The sequence below is a fragment of the Pundamilia nyererei genome, unplaced genomic scaffold (assembly GCF_000239375.1).
Source record: "Pundamilia nyererei isolate P.nyererei 1_Seehausen unplaced genomic scaffold, PunNye1.0 scaffold00015, whole genome shotgun sequence".
NCBI lineage: Eukaryota > Metazoa > Chordata > Actinopteri > Cichliformes > Cichlidae > Pundamilia > Pundamilia nyererei.
In genome coordinates this window covers 5292959-5314037 of record NW_005187416.1, presented here as the reverse complement: position 1 = coordinate 5314037, position 21079 = coordinate 5292959, and the positions used below count along the sequence as shown (strand labels likewise).

The 21079-nt window shown below is 42.9% G+C and overlaps 1 protein-coding gene across 2 annotated transcripts in view; it reads right to left on the bottom strand.

Moving 5' to 3' along the window:
- Positions 1 to 21079, bottom strand: part of sgcd (sarcoglycan, delta (dystrophin-associated glycoprotein)) — a 197479-nt gene that overhangs the window by 64171 nt on the left and 112229 nt on the right. The window lies entirely within an intron of this gene.

Genomic DNA, 21079 nt, shown 5'->3' with positions numbered 1-21079 from the left:
GTACATGCATTTCACTGAAGTGTGAGCACCTCTATAAAAGCAGACGTTCTGTTAGTTTGCTGGTCTGGAGAATTCAGGTGTGTTTTAACATAATGGAACAATCCCAGCAAATTCAAGCCAATGTCTGTGGAGTTCTCAGAGAAACTCCAGAAACTGCATCTTAGGCTCTGCAGGCCGTACTTAACATGTTAAATATGAAGTTCATGACAGTGAAATCAGAAAAAGACTGAACAAGCATGGCTGTATTGGAAGGATTCCCCTGGAGAAACCTCTCCTCTCTAAAGACGAGACAGCAGCACAACAAACTACAAGAGCTCTGGGATAATGTCCTTTTGGACAGACCAGACCAAAGTGGAGATGTCTGGTCAGAGCTCAGGGCGCCACATTTGTAGAAAACCAAACCAGCACAAAAACACTTCAGACCAACTGCAAGCACGATGCTGCAGGGGTGAGGAGTTTGGCTTGTTTTGCAGCCGCAGGAGCTGGTCACCTCTCAGCTAGAGCTGCAGCGGGTTGAAGTCCAGACCTCAAACCTCAATGAACTGAAGCTGCACTATAAAGAAGAGGAGGCCAGATTTCCTCCCCAACGATGTGAGAGGTGAGTGGTTTTACAAGCTCCTCACAGGACTGTACATATACACTCGGTGGGTTTAAGGTCAAACCTCAAACAATGGTCTGAAATAACAGCAGCTCACAAAGTCCTTAAAACCACTCTTTTGTTTCCTCTGTGATGAATTTATTATACAGCTGATTTAAAGAGTGATTTTAAAGCACAGACAACAGACCGAATGATATAACGTGCCTCAAAACTCGGCCGCTCATTTATTTCCATTAAAATCCTCACTGTGCATCCCTCCCATTCAATCAGTGCCTGTTATGATGATAATGAGAGAGCCATATGGCAGACACAAACACAAATGAGGGCAGGGCTCAGGCAAATGACAAGTAGCGGGGTATTTACACAACAGCAACAAAAAAAAAAGGAAAAGAAAAATCCATCGTGACAATTAGAACACGACGTGTAGGTGGGACGACTCGTGTTTGCTGTGTACATGTTTGCTTTCTTGTTTGTGCATTAATCAGCACCTCTGCAGCTGTTCCAGTCAAACCCAGGAAACACGAGGAAGAGGAAAGAAGGCAACGTGCGTCTGTCAGCCTCGGGAGCCTGGGCTCGATGTGATTTAATCTTACAGACAAGAACATTACCAACAGCTTGAACATAAGAAATATGAAAATGCTAGTTTAGTGCTTGGCTAAGCGGTTAATGTTAGCCTGTCAGCAAACAGGAGATGGAAACTGCCTGATGGCGAGATGCGGTTCTTTTGTGCGGGTGTCCTTTCTACAAAAGACAGACGGTTTTAATCTTCTGACTTCTCCAAGTCTTTATTTGTTGTGCACAGTAACCCTGGTTTCCAGGCTCATTATCAGCACAAAGTGGACTTATTATTTTCAGCTCCATATTTGTATCCTTGGACTCTCTAGAGTAGCTTTGCATGATTCTCAGCTCAAAATACAACTCGTTCTCACTCCCAAAGCTTAATATTTGACGCTAGGTGACAAACCGTCAACATATTATGCCTCCGGGCAACCAACATGTCCCTAAATGACGAGATCGGAAAAATGAGGAAACATGAGAACCATTTAGAATCAATTTACACATGTTCGTTCATTTTACTAAAATTGCTTTGGAAAACACTATTTAACATCATTAACCTGCTGGTTAAGTTTGGGGATGAGGTTCGGCTTAGGGCTGGAACGTGTATTACCGCGGGAGCGTCATTCTGTTGGACTTCATCCATAACCTGATGCGTAGCATAAGAACGTGGAATGTCACCTTTCGCATTCCTCAGTAACGCCGCGGGATGTGACAAATCGTTGAGATGTTACGCCTCGGGAGTGAGAACATCCTGCAAAATAATCCTCACTTACGTCACACTGTGTGTTGTTTCAGGCTCTCGCTTCGCTCTCTGTTTGAAACAAACCGTTTCAGCCGCTCTTCATGTAAAGCCACCCTCCCCGTAAAGCAGCTTTTTCTGATTGGCTGCACATTGTAAACAGAAGGTGGAGCGAGTGCAAATTCACATCCGCTCTCGGTTTTGTTTCTGTTTGCATTGCTTCCGAAACAATCTGCACATTTGCTCTCATCACTGAAGTTAAGATCTGGCGAATGAACGTGTGTTTTGTCAGCCGTCTGCAGAAGCAGAGACAGAGCAAAGCGAAGGGCCATGATGTAAAAAACCAGGACAAAATTTCAATCTTAAAAACTCTCAAAAGAGTTTTTTCTTGTTTTCTCTTCTTCTTCAACGCAAAAACAGATCTTAGAGGACTGTGAAAGTCACCTTAGAGGAAATTCAGCCATCAGCGACAAAACAATGGCGTTATGGCTGTCGGTTATGCTTCCATGCTAGATGTTATGAGTACATTAGCACTAACTACAGTCGGCCTCTCTCTCGCACACAGATGGCCCATTACGTGTTGAGGGGGGATAACGACAGAGAGCACATTACGCTCCTCTACTGCCTATAGGACGCACACTGCCTGCCGCTGACATATCTGCCTTTTGAAAGCAAACAAAGCCAGCCGTGATCGTTGCAAATGGCTTTGCCGGGACCTTCGCCTTGTTTGTCGGGGACGGCGTCTGCTGTGGATGCCCAGAGCACAGGGGAGGAGAGATGGCCGTTCCCTCCAACGTGCTTACAATCTAATCTGGCTTTGTGGCTGCTGGCACTCGGATTTATATCAGGGCTGTGGGAGACGTCCTCAAACTCCTCAGCCAGCCAGGTGTGAGGTGCGCAAACACGCACACGACCCGCAGCACACACAAAGGTGTAATTTTTCATTCAGGTGCACGGCGGACAAAGCTTCACGTTCACTTCACAGGTCCGCTAAGGTGCAAGGCACTGAGATCCAGGCAACTTGTGATTGTTGATGTTGTTGGGAGGAAAAAGTTTTGGAAGACTGTTTCTGCACTGCCTGCTCCATATAAATGTTGCTTTTACACTTTTAACTTTCAAATGAAATGAAGTTGGCGCCACCTGGAATATATCGATTATGACCCCATTTTATTGGTGTGTTTGAAACCTAATGCAGTCCCCAGGAGCTGCAGTCGCTGGAGGTTTAATGGATCTTTCATCATCTCCTTAACATGGTCAGCTGACAGGAGTGCAGTGGCTGCACACACGTGAGCACATTTCCCTTTCAGCTCCGATAAAGCCATAAAATGTAGCCTGCCTCCGTCTCGGCTTGAATAAATTCTCGGCTGTGACGTCGCCCCGTGCAGTAACTCCACAGAGTCTTTTATGGTCTTATTACGGCTTAACGGTGTCCACTCTGAGGAAAGGAGAGCTGGAAATAAAAGCGTGAGCCTGAAGCTGTCGGGGTGGATATATGACTGAGACTGAGAGAGCTTTGATGGAACATAAAGATGAAGATCATCCAGGTAGTTTTCGTGAAGACAGACATTTCCTTAAGTGAAGGTTTACCGCAGTCCAGGGTCTTTATAATGTGCTGCATGGAAACAGGAAGTCATTCTTTTGAGTCAAAAGCTCAGGCTTCAGACCTCACACTGTTTTCTTTTCACTCCTCGATGTGAGAAAAAGAGGAAAAACCCAGTGTGGTTATTTCAGCCTCAAAGCTCTGGTTGTGAGCGCTGAAGGCCCAACAAGCCAATCCAAAGAAAGTTGGCTCAAAGGGCAGGTGACCTAAAAAGATTGTTTTAAACTGAACCAAGGCGCCCAGTGGGAGTAAACACGGACCGTTTTAAACTTTAATAGTCTCCCCATAAGATGAGCCACCGCATTATATAGTTACGCAAGGCTCTGTTAATTGGTAGAATCAAAAGTGCAAAAAAACAAGACTTTCATAAAGTGTAATGTCATAGGAAACCTTACAGGTGTTTTCTTACACAAAGTTTTAAAAATATATTCCTGCAGCGAATCACGTTTGAGAGTCGAAGCCTCCGAGGCGCCACTCAAAGCTTCTTATGATCCCCGAATCATAGCAAACGCTTCCCAGCTCAGTCAAAAGATAGAGACCTGCGTTTTATACAACATCCTACGAGTGTTCGCAGTGAACAAACATGCAGATCCAGTCCCAATATTCAAACACGAGTTTGTTCTCATGAATAGACTCAAGCAGCTGTAAAAAGTCATTTTTAATAAATGATAAACAGTGTTTGGTGTTATCAGAATTAGATGTACTACAAAACACTGTAGCCTGATAATCAGCATTCTGCACCCCATCCACAAAGCTTCACCGGTGACACCATCAGATCACTGCACTGATTACGTCTGCCTGCTTTATAGTGCATATGTGCTGCCCCATGCTTGGGCTGACACGTTGAACAGATAAAAAAGAAAGAAACAATTACCGACAGACTGCAATCGACCCGAGTGTTGCGTCTTTGGTCACGACTGCGCTGCTTCCCAGCTGGTCGTGTTTCGGTTATGCTTCTATAAGAAATCCAGCCAAGCGTCTGCGTCGCTTTGCTGTTAAACCGCCGCCCTGCACAAACTACGTCACTATTTGCGGAGAATTTCTGGAATTCTGCTTCAAATCTATGAAGTTGTGGCTGAACTGCGAAAGTAAGCAGTTAATGTGAAATTCTGTGGATGCAGATGGCAGCAGATTTGTGAGTTTTGCCCAATTATCACAGTTAATCTTCATATTATTACAAACAGCTGAGAGCAAACTGATTCCATCTTATTGCAGTTTATCACCATCTGGATGCATCAAGGCTACGTTGAAGATTACGGCTGACTGCTAGTGGCTGCAGACCTGGTCCTTGTTTTCTAAGCACCATTGCAAATAGTTGCAGTCTCCAACCACCAACCCCTAAAGACGAGGTGTCAAACATAAGGTCCGGGGCCAGAATCAGTGACTGTAACTAAATTTCTGTAACTTTTCCTACTGATACCGCTCTCCCCCAACCACCACCACCACCACAGCCATTCACACTACACCAAAGTAATTAAGTAACAAATAAACGTTAAAAGACAGAAAAGCTCCTGTTTCTTACAGTGGAGTCTGTGCAGTGAGCTGATGCTTCATTAATTTACCACAGCAGCATTTCTTTATAATGTAGATAAACAAAGACGCACAGTTGAAACTGCATTTTGTTTTCTTATATTAAGATATTGCAGAGATACTAAATGTGTAGTTAAAGACAGACAGAAGACAGAGAGCGGAGTTTCACTTGTCCCGTCCACTTAAAGTGGATCAAAGCGAGCTGCACGTGTCTCACCACTTAAATGAGTTTGACATCGCTGTGATAGTTTGAATGCAGCGTTACGCAGTGATGCTGTAGGACTACTGTGCTCATGCAAAATCTTTCTGGAAGCCACAAACATAAACTCATTAACAGTTGTGCAATTACTGCAAAGCTCCTTCCTAAACCAGTGGTGAGCGATTCCTAACTTAATGACAGCACGTGTGGAGTCACCAGCAGCTGAACACCTGCTGCTTCTGTCACCCCAACCGGTCGCAGCAGATGGCCCCGCCCCTTCCTCAGCCTGGTTCTGCCGGAGGTTTCTTCCTGTTAAAAGAGAGTTTTTCATTCCCACTGTTGCCAAAGTGCTTGCTCATAGGTGGTCATATGATTGTTGGGTTTTTCTCTGTATGTATTATTCTAGGGTCTTACAGTATAAAGCACCTTGAGGCGACTGTTGTTGTGATTTGGCGCTGTATAAATAAAACTGAATTGAACTCTGATAAAGTTTGTTAAAGGTTAAAAAGCAAATTAGACTTTTGCTACACATGCATGCAGCTCCGTACTCAGCATGCTAATTCATGTTGTGGACACAGTAAGCTAAGAACAGGTTTAAAAATACACTTAAATACATAAGTACTAGAATAAATATGCACTGACAGATACTGCCGCTACACAAAAGGAAGAAGCTTATAGTTCTTAAACAGATGAGGTGTCCTTTCTGTATAGTATCACAATATAACTAAACTTCAAGAGCAGCATACAGCGGGAGAAGATTGCTCCTGGCAGGCACAATTCAGGGCCAAAAAAGGACCCTTCTTCCTCCAAGGGGCTCAATTGGTTTGATATCCCGGGTTCAAAATTCTCAAAAGTCTCTCTCTCTCTCTCTTTTTTGCCCCGTCTTCTTTGAAATATGGTCCATGACATGAAATAGAAACGCATTAGAAGTCCTCACAAGAATTCCTGAGAAACGACACGCTCCCAAGGGCGAATATTCACACTGAGGCTTCATAACATACGAGGCGACCCTGGAGCAAAAAGGTCTGGTGCAAGGTTAGCTTCAGGCTACCGAGGGTCCACAGGGCTATGACAGACGCAGAATAATGCCAGCTCCCTCTGAGCGCTTGGCAGGAAGACATCAAAACACAAACAGACTTCCCTCATTACAAAACAGACGAGGCAGAGTCGGTCAGACGTGTCAGAGCGAGCGCGGAGAGGGCAGCTGATCCCCGAGCCCTCTCTGGTCACGACCCTGCGATCAAGAGTCTGCTGGAAGCTGGAAGGTCGGCGTTGTTTCAGTAATGACCGAGAATAAATCAGATCCTGAAGGGGAGAAAGCTGAGGTCAAAGGTGTGGGTAAAATAATTCCAGAGATCAACTGTAGAAGAGCAGAATGAGAAAGGCTTCTCTTTGTATGGAGCTGTCCTTTCAAAAATCTCCAATTAAATTCCTTCTTCCTGTCTGTCTGACATGAGGATGAATGTTTTAATGGCGATTTTTCTCTTTCAGAGCCCCAAATGCAGCTCCTGGACTTCGATCATCAAAACAGGTGAACGCATAAAAGAGGTCGATGCTAAAATTGTTCTGCAATTTGACCTCGGAGTGAAATAATCTGCCCTCTGGTTTAAGATCGGCCTGTCAAGCACAAAATAAAGATGCTGAAATAAGAGGAAACTGAGGGTATTTGGAACAAACTTTTTGCTCTTCAAGCAAGAAGTTTTAGTGAAGATTAAAACTGAAGTTGGTGTGTTTGGCAGATGTAAGAGCAGAGACCAGCTCCAACATGGCGTCCATAGACCGTGGAACCTCAGTGAAATTCAATAACTTGTAGAAATGACAGGCGATGCTATTGCAGAGTCATGAATGCAGCTGCAAAACACACAGATTAGTGACCAGCACTCAGCTTAAACTGAGTATGTCTGGATCACCTTCACCTCCAAATTACCACGAGGAGCCTGAGTCATTTTAACTCAGACTCTTTAATTCTGTGACTAGACAATGTCATTAAAATCAGGAACATCCTGTCCATGCAGCTTTTACTTCTGTGCTGAACTTTGGTCATTCTTGTCTCGGATGTTTGGACTGTCTAACTGCATCAGTGCAAAGCCCAACAAAGCTGTGAATTGTTGGAACATTTTAAAAACCGATGATTGTGTGCTTGCTTCCTGAACCCTGGAGGCTACAGAGCGACAAATGGAAGAACATGATGAGCTTTATTTACTTTGCTCCTTCCACCTTTGAGACCCCAAATGAAATGACATTAGAGTTATTGGGCTACATTGGTCTCTAGTGATTGGTTGGGGAAAATTGAATTCCCCTTCCACTTAAACGTTGCTAGAATCAACATAGCGTCAGACTGACATCGGACTTGTAATTCCTTATTTTCTGTTTGCCCTTGAAGTTTGAAAATCCTTTATTAGACACAGAAGGTCTCCCATGTTAGCATCTCTTCATCAGCTCCTTGTTAAAATCAGAATTGAATCTGAACTCACATCTTCACATACAGATGAACAATCGGGCCTCACCACATCTTGAAGGCCTCATAGCACCCACAGTGTATACGGCTGTTGTGTGTCGTTAACCTTTGTGTGCTCCCACAGTTTTTACTCTGTGTGGTTTGTTGTTTGCGCTCTCTTCACCTGCCCCAGCGGAACATGGCTGACCCAGCCTTAGGCTGGATCTCCTGCAGGTCCCACCCTGGTTAAGGGAGTTCCTCCTCCTACTGTGGCCAAGTCTTGCTCAAGGTTGGGTTTATATATTTGGGGATGCAGTGGCCCAGGAGGTAGAGCAGGTTATCTACTAATTGCAAGGCTGGCGGTTTGATCCGTGGTTGATCCAATCTGTATGTCAACGTATCCTTGGGCAAGATACTGAACCCTGAGCTGTTCCCAATGTGTTCATCAGAGGGTAGATATTAGACAGAAAGCACTGAGATGCAGAAAACAGTGCTTGGATGAATGGGTGAATAACAGATGCGCTATAAATCTCTCCGAGTGCTCAAGCAGAGCAGAAACAAACTATATAAGAACCAGTTAGGTCGGTTTGACCTAACTGCCATCTTGAGATGGGCCAAATCACATCTCAGGGCCAACTTAAATGTGTTTTTCTCTGATTTACATTAGAATCACTGCACAAAACCCAACACAGTATGAGAAATGCACGGGTCTACTTTGTATGTCCTCACAAAGCTTCAGCACAACTTAGCAGTGCAGTACTGTATATGGTTCTGCTCTGCAGACAGACTCAGGGGCTTCAGTATGGTTTCTACTTTCAGTTGCAAAATCATCTGGAAAGAGAGAAAAACTGTCTGCAAAGGGCTTATTTATCCCCTCTATTACCTCCATCCAGACAGCATAAATAATATAAAATGACATCGACTGCTAGAGAGAAATACTGAAAGAAAAACATTCGATTTTTAGGAGCCTTTTAAAATGTTTTCTTTGAGACATTAAGGAAAATGTAATTGAGACAAATGGGGCAAAGGTGTGGAGTTCGGAGGTTCACTGAGGTGCGCATGCGTTGCACAGAGATATTCTGTGTTTTGCAGCTCTACAGAGAATCCAGAGCACCAGACTTTGGCCTGAAACGGTCTGTTCAGCCACAACAATAAGAGACGAGGATTTTACTCTCTGTAAATCAACTATAAGAATCACACCACTGGAAAAATTCATTTTCCTCCATCTCTCCTTCTCCCTGGAGTCCTTGAATTAATATTTGATGCCGTTCTATTTTACTCTCTCAGTGTGAGTGTTACATTATACAATTAAGCTGTGAAAGTGTTATGAGTTTGGCATTGTTTTCATCCATCTGCCAACTGAAACGCTTCCTCTGATCCCACTTTTAACACATCCTCTGTGGACGAGTTTCTGGAGTGACCACAGTGTGCAGATGTTGTCCAGTTAGCCGTGATGTGGCATCGTTTAAAACAGCCCAGAGAGATTTTTTTCATCTTAAATTTAAAACTGTGTAAACAGAAATTCAAATATTAAAATATTCTCTTTCACACTTTTCACTCCTCTCCTCAGAAACCTGTGAACTTGCACTCATCTGTGTGAAGTCCCGAGTCCTGACACTGAATCTTCTGAAAGTTCATTTCAAAGCACCAAACTTAAAGAAGTTCGCAGCTGTCGGGTCTTAAAAGTTAAGCCATCGCTGAAGCGTCTTAAACTGCATTCTTTCTTATGTCCAGCAGGAGGCCGAAGGTTATTTTGGCAAAAGAACATTTGCTGATCAGTCATTCAGAAATTTATTTCTTTGATTAATTTTGAATTTGTGATGATTCACCTTTTAAGATTTGAACTCCATTAACAGTTTTACTTCTAGCCTCTAACAGCCACTGCTCCATTTCATGACCATTTCCTGCTAATAATAAAATATAAGAAAATTTAATATTTTTTAAACATATTACTGGAAGTTTTAAACTAATTTAAATGAACAATAAATAAAGTGTTTATATTTATTTTAGTGCTGTCAGCGTTAATCTCGTTAAAATGACGTTAACGCCATAACCACATTAACAAGGAAAATCTCCATTAGGGAGTTAGCGTGGTTCAGCCACGCGCAAACTCGCTAGCGGAGATTTTCCGCATTATGCCGGTTATGGCGTTAACATAATTCATAAGTTTTTTAATTCCAGACTTTAAACCAACCATGGTGGATTGTGTACTGATGTACAGTTCACCAAAAGCTTTCTGCGGTACTCCTTCCTCCTGTTTTTCCTTCGTTTTTTAGTCGCAATAACAACTGTCACTACCCGATCCGTACCGGAAACCCGATCGGTACCCCGCATGCGCGAAAGGTGTCTACTTCCGGTCGAAGCATTTTACGATAGTTACAGGTCAGAGTATCTGTTAAGATGTTAAGAATAATAAGTACCTCTTAAAATGTTTCCGATAATGAAAAATTTAATATAATGTAGACAAAAACAAAAAAATAAAACGATAGTGACGGATCAGGGTTCCCCGATCCGTACTGCGCATGTGCAGGGGTTTTCTTCTTCTTCTGTTCGTTTAATGGCAGTTTACACCCCAGTGTTCGAGGATACTGCCACTTGCTGACCGAGCGAATGTAAACTGAATTAGCGTCATTACAAACGTGTGTTAAATTTGATTTATTGATAGTCGAGTGTGTTTATGCTTGTCTGTGTGGAGAGGATTGATTGGAATAGTGATGATGATGTCCGCTATCACTGTCAATTGCCAGTAAACACGTCATCTGGCTGCTGAATCTTCACGTGACATATTACAAAGTCTGTATTATTAACTCTGTAATTAGGCGCCATTCTTCTTATTTTACGGCGCTGTTGTTCAATCGGGGAACGCTCTGTGTTGAGGAGAAAAGCATAAATTTCTTTGTATATGGATTATCCATAGTTTAAATGTCCCGGTAGTCGAAAAGGAGGCAGAGCTGTTGAGAAATGCTAGGAGCTAACTGGGCGCTAACCGCATCATTCAAATATATTGAACGTCGCAATGCTGGCAAAGAGAGGAAGTGACGTAAGATTTGCGCATGCGGGGTACCGATCGGGTTTCCGGTACGGATCGGGTAGCGACAACAACAACAATAAAAAACCCCCAAAGAAGAAAAGTTTCTTTCTTTTGCTACTTTTTTTTTTTTTACGAATAACTTGCCTCACTTACTAAATAGCACCACCTTGTGGCAGAGGCTGTGCAGTCCACATCCAAACATGGAACAAGAAAAAAAAAAAAAGGATAATTGATGTTAACATTAGCTGATCGTTGACCATTTGTATGTGATCAAATTGATTAATTACAACATTAATGGTGAGGTACTTTATATCTAACAGAATGATTTCCAAAATATTCAACATGCAGAGACCTGAGTATCACAACATCAGTTGTCCTCTTACCAAATTCTGCAAACATTCCTTGCATCTTTTTGCATAAACTAGAGTTGCATTAAAGCAAAAATAAACCAAGCACTTGTATTTCAGCCCGGTTTATTTCTCATGAAAAAGACTGTTATAGTTTGAAGGATTGTGCTAAATTTGAACAGAACAGCGATGGGTGAGGAAATGAGCACAAGACCCCGGCAGCTTTCCAGAAAAATGATCTAAAATCACTGAAACAATATTAAGTCTCATAACTCAAAGTGTATTTAAATGGTAATTTTTTAAATGTGCTTGCAGTCATAATTGTTTCAATGAACACTTCATTTCTTAAAATAAAAATATTAAACCCTTGAGAAAAAAACGTGTGTTTAAAACGCTTAAACAATGCGAATGTCTTCTCTCTGGGTGAAGCTTGGAGGTTTCCTCTAAATTTGTCTTCAGCGAATCGTCTGTACAAATGCAACATGCTTCCATTTGGCCTAATCTGAACTGATGATTTTTAGCAGCGAGCTGGCTCACTCTCACCTCCGACTGCCGGAGAAGATGAAGTCAGTGCAGTGAAAGCTTTCATATGAGATCGCACACAAGAAAGAAAAGAGAAAAATCGTTTGCTTTCATGATGCTTTTCTGTGATCACACCACCATCCTTGATTTGCCTCTGCAAAAATATGAAAAAGGCTGAGAACTATAATGTGGAGTGGTAATTACTCAGTGGGCGCATCAAAGCGGACCGAGTGCTGATAACGCGCCTCAAACAGGGCAAAGACTATTGCAATTACCTTTCCCTCCACTCACCTTTCTTTTCTTCCTCTCCTCTGCTCTCCTCTTCCCCCTACAGTCTAGCCTGCACTATCATCAGGGCCTGAATACGCTGGAATTGGCACAGGCTTCAGAGAGTCAATGGGACATAATTGAGGGTAATGAAAGGAGTTTAATTATAATTCCAACAGACAGGAAAAGAAAGAAAAAAAAACATTGGGTAACGTTGTGATTTTTGCAAGGCCTTTGGATCATTTTGGCAAGCTCTCATTACACTGAAGGCAGTGCGAGGTGTTTGTGTGTGTTTACATGTGGGGATGAAAGAAAGAAAAGCACAAAAATATTCTTAAAATTCACAAAAATAACAGAAATTTATCTGCCTCCCAAACACAGAGGGATTACGAGAGCTTAACGCAGAGGAATTATTTTATGTTTATTTGGTTCAGAAACACATTTTACCTTCAACTCTGACGGCTCAGCTTCAATTCCCAACTCAGTCCAATTAGTTTTTTACATAAAGGTCTGTAATCACGCTCACTGTTTCAGCCTGCCAGACGGCACACGTCTTACAAAAAATCACTGCTGGGGTCTCAAAACAACATTCTCAAACAACTTATTTGCATGGGCAAATACATTGGGGAGGATACGCAATGCTCATATTGAACACCTCCCCAAAATAGTCACTGCAAACATTTACATTCGCCCCTCTGGTAACTTAAGACTGATTAACTTTTTGGCAGGGCCATCGTGCTGCAACACTGACAAGCAAGTCAGCTCTTCTTCCCACCCAGCATTAATGCCACGGCATCCTGAAGTGTGATCTTATTTATATAGCGCCAATTTACCATAACAGTTACTGCTTTATATTGCAGTGTAAAGACCCTACGATATTAGAAAGAAACCGCACCTCCGATGAGCAAGCACTGGGCGACAGTGGGAAGGAAAAACTCCTTTTAACAGGAAGAAACCTCCAGCAGGGTGGGACCATCTGCTGTGACCGGATGAGGGTGAGGGGCAGGAAGACAGGACAAAAGACAAACTATAGGAGTGAGAACCAGAGATGAATAAGGTGCATAAACACGTAGTGAGTGAAGAAGAAACACTCACTGCATCATGGGATGTCCTCCAGCAGCCTGGGCCTCTTACAACCTAACTAAGGGCGGATTCAGGGTTATGTGACCCAACCCGAGTTATATGCTTCAAATTTAAATTAAGCCCCAAGATCGAAAATGACAAACATGCCTTTGTGACTGAAATATCAAATCTAAGGTCAGATTTAGTGTCCAGCAGTAGGACAAAAGTTCTAACTGGCCAAAGATACTGACAAAGTTAGAAAAATCGACATGAAAAAACCTGACATGATGCATCTCAAGGGGGTTTTTGCTCTAATTACAGTTTAAAATAGAAGGCCACTGAAGGAGAGCGCATCCTCTGCAGAGGCCACTGGCCTCTCTCTCTTTGCTGAAAGTGATCTACGTCCACACCAATTCTCTTTGTCCATCCACCTTCTCCACGCCTGGTTTCATTACGTGAGCCTCGGTAGTTTTAACACAAAAACAGAGACACTTCGCTGAAAACAAACAGCTCTGTCGTGTCCTGATCTGTTGCCCGAGCAAGCATTGCTTTGATCGCACCTCATAAGCACAGCTCATTGTCAAAACGCTTTTCACATTGACTGATTCTGTCCAATGCCAGCACTCTGGTCAGAGCAGGTTTCAATTGGAATCCAGTCAAAGCAATGAGGGGTGATCAGATTTAAAGGAATGGGCCTGTAAAAAGCACCCATACCCATTTTATTTGGTCACATATCCCTTTTAGTTCGTTTTTCTGGGCATGTCTAGACAGCTGCTATTTTTAAGATCACCAGAAGTCACATCCTGATCACTTGAAGAGTCCAGTTTCTAAGCCTGTAGGCAGTGGGTCAGGAGAGAGTGAAACCAGGACAATGCTTCTCTTCTTTTCCTTGACATTCAACGGGTTGAATTCGTCCCTCAGGGTTAGACTGTCAAAGTGCAGTAGCATCAAAACTATCTGAACTGTGGTGCATGCCAGCGTGTGGCAGCACACAGCACACAATCTTCCCAGGCCACCTGGACCACTCACCAGAGTTTCTTAAAAGCAAAGATGAACAATAACCACTGTGAGACACTTCAGGACATCCAGCACTGACAGCAGAACACGGACATGGATGAATGGCAATAATCCTGGGAAATTGGGAATAATCGGTTAATGCCCACATTTCAATCTCAGATGAAAAACAACGTGTCGCGCTTTAATATTTTGGACCATTTTGTTCAGGGACATCCTCGCCTTTACAGACACACACAGAGGAAGACATGAAGAAATCAGCAGGTAAATGGACTGGACATGGGTAACAAAGATTACAGATGCAAAAATATAAGAACTGCCAACTGAATCATGAACATAGATCTACCTTGACTGCAACAGAGCTTGGCATAGTGGTCTGCCTGAACTGTGTCCAGGAAGATGCCTCAAGACATGACAGTTTAGGTACTGCGACCCTGATAAGGATAAACGGAAGACAATGGATGGATGGATGAAGCTGTATGATAGCAGAAAAACATGGCTGTGGATCAATGGGTCAGATAAAACAGGAACTACATAAGCTGCTGTGGATTGCAAAGCAGCCTGCAGATGCAATGGGATGCCAAAACAGACGAATCAGATGTGGAGGAGGTCATCAGCTCTGTCATGTCAAGTGGTTTGGCAGTAAGATCAGCTGTAGCCAGCTACAGTAGCCGATCTACCTGGACCACCTGGATGTTTTTGACATTAAGCTCAATTTTAAAGAACCAAAGACCGAAATCCACCAATTTACTCAAAACTGTACAAAAGCAGAAAAACATGACTGACAACAGCAGTGATAACAGTTAAAATAATCTGTATTAGTCTAGAAAAGTTGGAATATTCCTGCATTCATAAATATATATAATAACCTCATACCGTATTTATCAGCACAGTCGACCGCTCTGCACTTTCTCAGCTCTGAGGTAAAAACCAGCCGGCACACTCACTCCGCATGAGCGAGCAGTGCTTATTTTGGAGCTGCAGTTTGACTCGAGGAGGGTCCGAGCAGCTCACGAGGAGATATGCTGTGGGAATATCAGCTGACCCAGTGACTTACAAACCTCTGCTCCAGCCTCCCTCTGCTGGCCTTCAGGCTTTTTATTTAGCTCACATCGACCGGACACGCCGACGTTTCACAGTCAAGCAACGCATTCATAAACGACTCTGAACACATGCGATCCAAACTATGTGCTCAGAGTTTTGCAGTTTATACTTCTGTTTCATTTTTTTCTTACTTTGACCTCACTTTGATCTCCAGCATGCCACACGTGTTTGTTTACATCGACTCTCAAGCTCAGAATGATACTTTACCTTGATGCAGTGCAGTTTCACTACACTATAAAACTGAACCCTGATGCAGTAAAACTGAAAGGAATTCTGACACAGACATGACAAACAATTAGACCACACTGTAGGTAGAAACCACAGTTCAGTTACATGTTTTAGTACGTAATAATAATTAAAACACTCAACATTTCTCCTGAATGTGGGGAAAAGATCCTGGGGAAGATTATAAGCAGCTATTACAGCTTGAAAAATGTTGTTGATATACAACAAACGTAACCGAAGACGAAAGTCGATGACCGTTCCAGCTCCTTGTCCCACAAAGCAAAAAGCTGCTAAAATGAGCAAAAACAATCCACATAAAGGATTTAGGTCAGGTTTGACCCATCCTATCATTACATTCCCTCTGTTTGTGTTCTCATTTACTGTCCGTCAGCTGGGAGCCTGCCACCGTGTCTGACTAGACTATAAATAGTAGAAGGCACTGATGGCGGCGTCATGGATTTCCAATGACCTCAGTCGGACCAATTAAAGTTACACACAGGGGATAATTATGTATTTTATTGGTGGGGAGGAACGATGGGCCTGGTAATGACATGTGGCAGCTTTATAAGCCTCCGCGGTGCCTTCATACGTCAACGGGACAACAGAACCGACAGCAGCTCGTCTACAGCTGCAGTTTCAGCCGTCTGTTAGAAGAGCGCACTCACATGCAAAGTTAATAATGCGTACTGTAACTGTGTCACACACTGCTCTCCAGCTGTTTGTACTAGTCAAAGACCAAGCCATTGCAGGTCCTTCCTATTCATGAACTAAAGAGAAAACAGAAAGGGACCGAGTGGGTGTAAGCAAGAAAAACGTGTCCAGTTGGATCTGAATACCAGAAATATATTCAGTCCCAGTGAAGGCCACACTCGGAAATGAGAACCTATTTTATTAGAGGTATTTTTGTCAGACCCTTTTTTGATATACATTTCTACTTCACTACATAGTTTTATGTTTGCTATAACACTTATAAATCATATCTTTTGCTAACATCACTGGTCTATTTAAGTCAACAGAAACGACACTATGCTTTCTACGAGTCTTAAGCTGTTCTCAAAGTGATATTTCACAATAAATGCATTTATATTTCAAGCAAGTCATCAGACAAATACGTCTGTCTAAGGGCAGCATGACATCATAGATGCAACAGCAGCGTTGACGGGGTATAGAGGAGGTGGAAAGAAAAGATACCTCCCCCATCCCGACCTCCTCTCTAAAAGATTGTTGCAGTGCTACATACAACATGTTATTTCCACTCCTGCCTTTAGATGACAACAATCAACATTCGCAGTTCAAACTCCATCTTTAAGATCCCACAACAGCCAAATAAACAGAAGCAGTGACAGCGAATATAATATCTCTGCCTGATCTATCCAGGACTCCAATATTTTTTGAGCACGGACCGAATCATTTCTCAGAGCATGAAATGTGAAATATAAAGACTGAATCTTCCTTCGGCTTGTTCTCGTCTGGGGCTAAATTCTTGTACAAGTGTTTTTGTGTTAATGACAAAATAAACTCGAAGCGAAAAAAGAAAATATACTGTAAGAAGTGAAATTCAGGTATCGCAGCTACACTGAAAATCTTCACACGTTTTTTTAGAAATTAGACAAATGCAGCGAAGCTCAAAGACAAAGATTAAGAAACACAGGAGTGAAACAATAAGAGACACGAAGCGCAGTTCGGCCTAACACACCTACATTCAGAACCTTTGAGAATAACAGAAATCTTTCAGGAGCTGAAAGAGCTGACTGCGTCTGCCGAGGCAGCCGATGCCAAGGTGTTTGATTATCCCCGTCGCCTTGAGCGGCCTCGTCGAGCAGCTGTGGAGATAAACGGAGTAATTGACAAATTGCGGGTGCTCTCTCTCTGACACCGCTCCCGACTGCTTTTTAGTGTTGTCGCCACGGTGGACTGAGCTGCTGAGAAAGCTCGAGTTTCATTCAGATTTCCTTCGTTTTTCCTGCCGCGTCTGTCTCAAGAGGGCATAACCTGGAAGTACGAAGGGCTCTTTGAACTGTGTTGAGTAAAAGAAGAGTTAGAAGAAGCAGCTAATGAAGCTGCAAACTCAGGCATAACTGCACACCAACAGCAGCACTGATAATTTCAGTTTGTAACCTCCTGCAGAAATATTAATGAAATTATCTGATAAAGACTGTCAGTGAGGTTTGTGCTTATTTTTTGGTGAGTGAAACTACGTATTCGAGCAGCACTCCACCAAAAGCAATCACAACAGCAGCTGTAGCGCTGTGTCGAGCCTTCGTCTCTTTATATTCTGTTTCCAAGGAGCCAGACATTCCCGTCATTTTTAAAGTAGCCTTGATTCATAGCTCTCCAGGCTTACTGGGGGTTTTCACAGTCTTTCTCTGGACATTGGCTGCTTTTACATTCACCTTCAGTCCGATCCATCAGAGGAATGCTTCTTTGAGCTATTTAAGCATAAAAACACATGTAGCTCAACAGGTGAACCAGTGTTGTGTCTACACATAACAGACAACGTGAGGCACTTTTGCAAAAACACGTAATCTGTTCCCATTTCTTTAGCTGAAAGAACAATAAATATCAAAACTAACATCATCAATGAATATTTGACATGCAGCTTTCCTAATTGGGCTTCCATCAAGTCAGCAAAGAGGCACAGAAAAGAAGATCAGACACCAACTCGGGAGGAATAGATGTAGCCGGTGTATCGGAAAAACTCAGGAGAGTTTTCTCCAAGTACGACATCACAGTATACTTCCGACCCAGCAAGGACAAGACTCAGCAGTTCATCTGCATCTAAAGGACAAAGATCACTCTTTCGAAGACGCCAATGTTCACATTTTGGACAGAGAGGACAGATGGTTTGAAAGAGGAGTGAAAGAAACATCTATGTCCACTGTGAGCGACCATCTTTGAACAGAGGTGGTGGTTTACGACACCAACTGTCTGCCATCTATAATCCAGTTTTGAGTTCCCTCCCCAGACGCCTTAGCGTCCACTCACATCCTGGGCCATCTGACCTCAGGAAATCACATGATAGGGTGGGGTGGACCTACACCCGTCTTCACACCTTGGCTCATGTGATTAGGTAGAAGATCATTGGGAGGTCCATTGTCCCTCTTGGGGGACACTCCCACAGGGCTTAAATCTGGGACTCTCCACCATTTGACCCTAGAACTGAAGCTTCTCAGATTAGAGGTGAAACGTCTTCAAGCAACTCAAAGAAGTCCAGACGCTTTTCTTTCCAAGCTCCTTAGACTACGATGACCTGGATGACTGAGAACCTGCACAGACATTAAAACTAACAGTTTGACAGGCACTAAACAGAACGTTTGCACCAAAATAGGGACTCTCCAAGAGCATGAGCTCAGCACAAACTCAGCATATCTAAGCACAGTGTGCAGTGTGTCCTTAACTGGTGTATTATATTTGATAATTAATTATTTTTTCGTTTTTGGGACGTCTGCATGCATCATGCATCGTCATTCTCCTCCCTGAAATTTTTAAGCAAATGCAAAAAAACTGGCAGATGTAGCCAATATGATAGAAATAAAAATAATATGCAAACGCTCCATTTTTTTAAATGGAATTTTATGGCAATTCTTTCATGAGTCAGGCTTTAAATTGTTAAAAAAAAAAGAAAAAAAAAAGCTGCTGAACATGACAAGTGGAGGAATTCAAATCAGTTTATTTATACAGCCACAAATCATATCAACAGTTTCCCCAAGGTGCTTTATATTGTAACCTGAGAGATGGATCTGATCCTTCAGTTTGTCCACCTACTGTTCACTGAAGCTTCATCAGAAATGGCCTAAGTCAAGGGTGGCTGTCAATACGACATTTTCAGGAAGGGAAACGGGGAGAAAAAGTTCATACATCTAAGAAAGCACCTGACTGACAACGATCCCAAACACGCTGCCAATGCAGTGAAAGCAAACCTGGACCGAAAAACACCCAGAGCCTGATCCTCAACATTACTGAAGCAGAGTGGGATCATCCTGACAGACAACAAAAAGGGAGAAACATCCAAGGAAGAGCTTTGAATGTCTTTCAAAAAGCCTGGAGAACGATTCCTGAAGACTACTTATAGAAATCCAGAGAAGCTGCCACACATACGAGCAGACCAAATATTAACTTTCAAACTTGTTACAATTATACAAACTCTTTTTTTTGCCTTGTTTCCATCCATTTCTCATTTAGCAGTATATAAAGAAATGATTTGAGACTTTTGTCCTGTTTTGTACCTTTGAGGCTTGGAAATGCATCAAAAACCAGTCCAGAAACCAAGAGGTGAAGTCAAGGTGGCTACATCCATCTTTTAAATACAGTCTGGTTATGCCACCAAATGTGAGACATTGAAATAAATATTGCAACAAAAGCTACACCTTTCTATTAAACAACTCACAGCGCTACCTGTCCTTCCTCTCCTCTGTGCCGTCCGTCACCAGCCTCCGTCTGTGCCTCCCTCCATCAAGAGGAGCACTTTGCAGAGACCGGTGACAGTAATAAAGTCTGACTCAGTGAGGCTGGAAAGGATGTAAATGAATGTAGATGAGGATGAAGAGTAATTGCTCACACAGAGTGCTGTGAAAGGTGTGTGTCAGAGAGAGTGAACCCTTTGGAGCTCTTAACTGGAAATGGGTGGCCCAGTCAAAGAGGAGAGACTTCAAATATCTGTTTCTCTATTAATGTTGCTGAATGGATGGAGCAGACGAGCAAGCGTCGGTGAATGATGGCAGATGCAAAAATAATGGGGAATGATGTCACAGAGGAAGCAGCAGAGAGAAAGAGAACGTTTTTAAGTAACAGGGAGGGAAGGAAGAAATTAAAGGCGGCGGCTATTATCTCACTAAATATTACATTTTTTGTATTACTGTTCATCTCATTCAGGAACGTACACTCATTCTGTTGGATAAGTGTGGAAAACTGATGTAAACACGCCAAAAAAAGTCTATAAAATGGTGCACACAACACCTACAAAAACTTCTGTATGGCAGACTACCTGACCTCAGTTTGGCCAGTCTCCTTCTCAAAGCGTACCAAATGGCTGCTTTGGCGTTTTCAGTGCATCCCTGGAAAGGTCTGCTTTGACCACATATTCCCTGCACTTTGAGATTTTACCACAGACATCAAACAAACATCAACTTCTGCAACCTGACTTTCATAACGAGGCGCCTTCATCAATGACTTAAACCACATTACAGTTTTCCGTGGAAGGCTCCACCATGCCCATTCCTGATCAACACCTCTGGATCTCTTAGCGATTGTATTACATGCCAATTTATCCTCCCCTTGCAATAATTCCTGAAAAGCCAAGAATCTTTTGCCCACATAAAGACAATATTCACTCAGCATGGCCCTAGAGTCTAGATCAGGGATCTTGAACTCCAGGCCTCGAGGGCCAGTGTCCTGCAGCTGATTTAAATGGCTAAATGACCTCCTCAACATGTCTTGAAGTTCTCCAGAGGCCTGGTAATGAACTAATCATTTGATTCAGGTGTGCTGACCCAGGGTGAGATCTAAAACCTGCAGGACACCGGCCCTCGAGGCCTGGAGTTCGAGACCCCTGGTCTAGATGGTTCATACAACTCTATCCTAAGCCATCTCCGGTGATCAGCACAACCCTAGCCTCAAACCCTAAAACCCACGACCCCATCAGATCAAGAGAGTGAGAGAAGAGAGTGAATGCAGTTAAATGTATGTTCTGGAAAACCATCCTCAGCTCCAGGGGAAAAGCACGACCTCGCAGGTTTCATTCACTGTCACCATAAATCAAAATCCCATTTTTGCAGCGCTGAAAACACAGTTTCACCCTCAGCTCATTAACGACCCTCAGGCGGGGCATCCATGTCAAACAGAGTCTC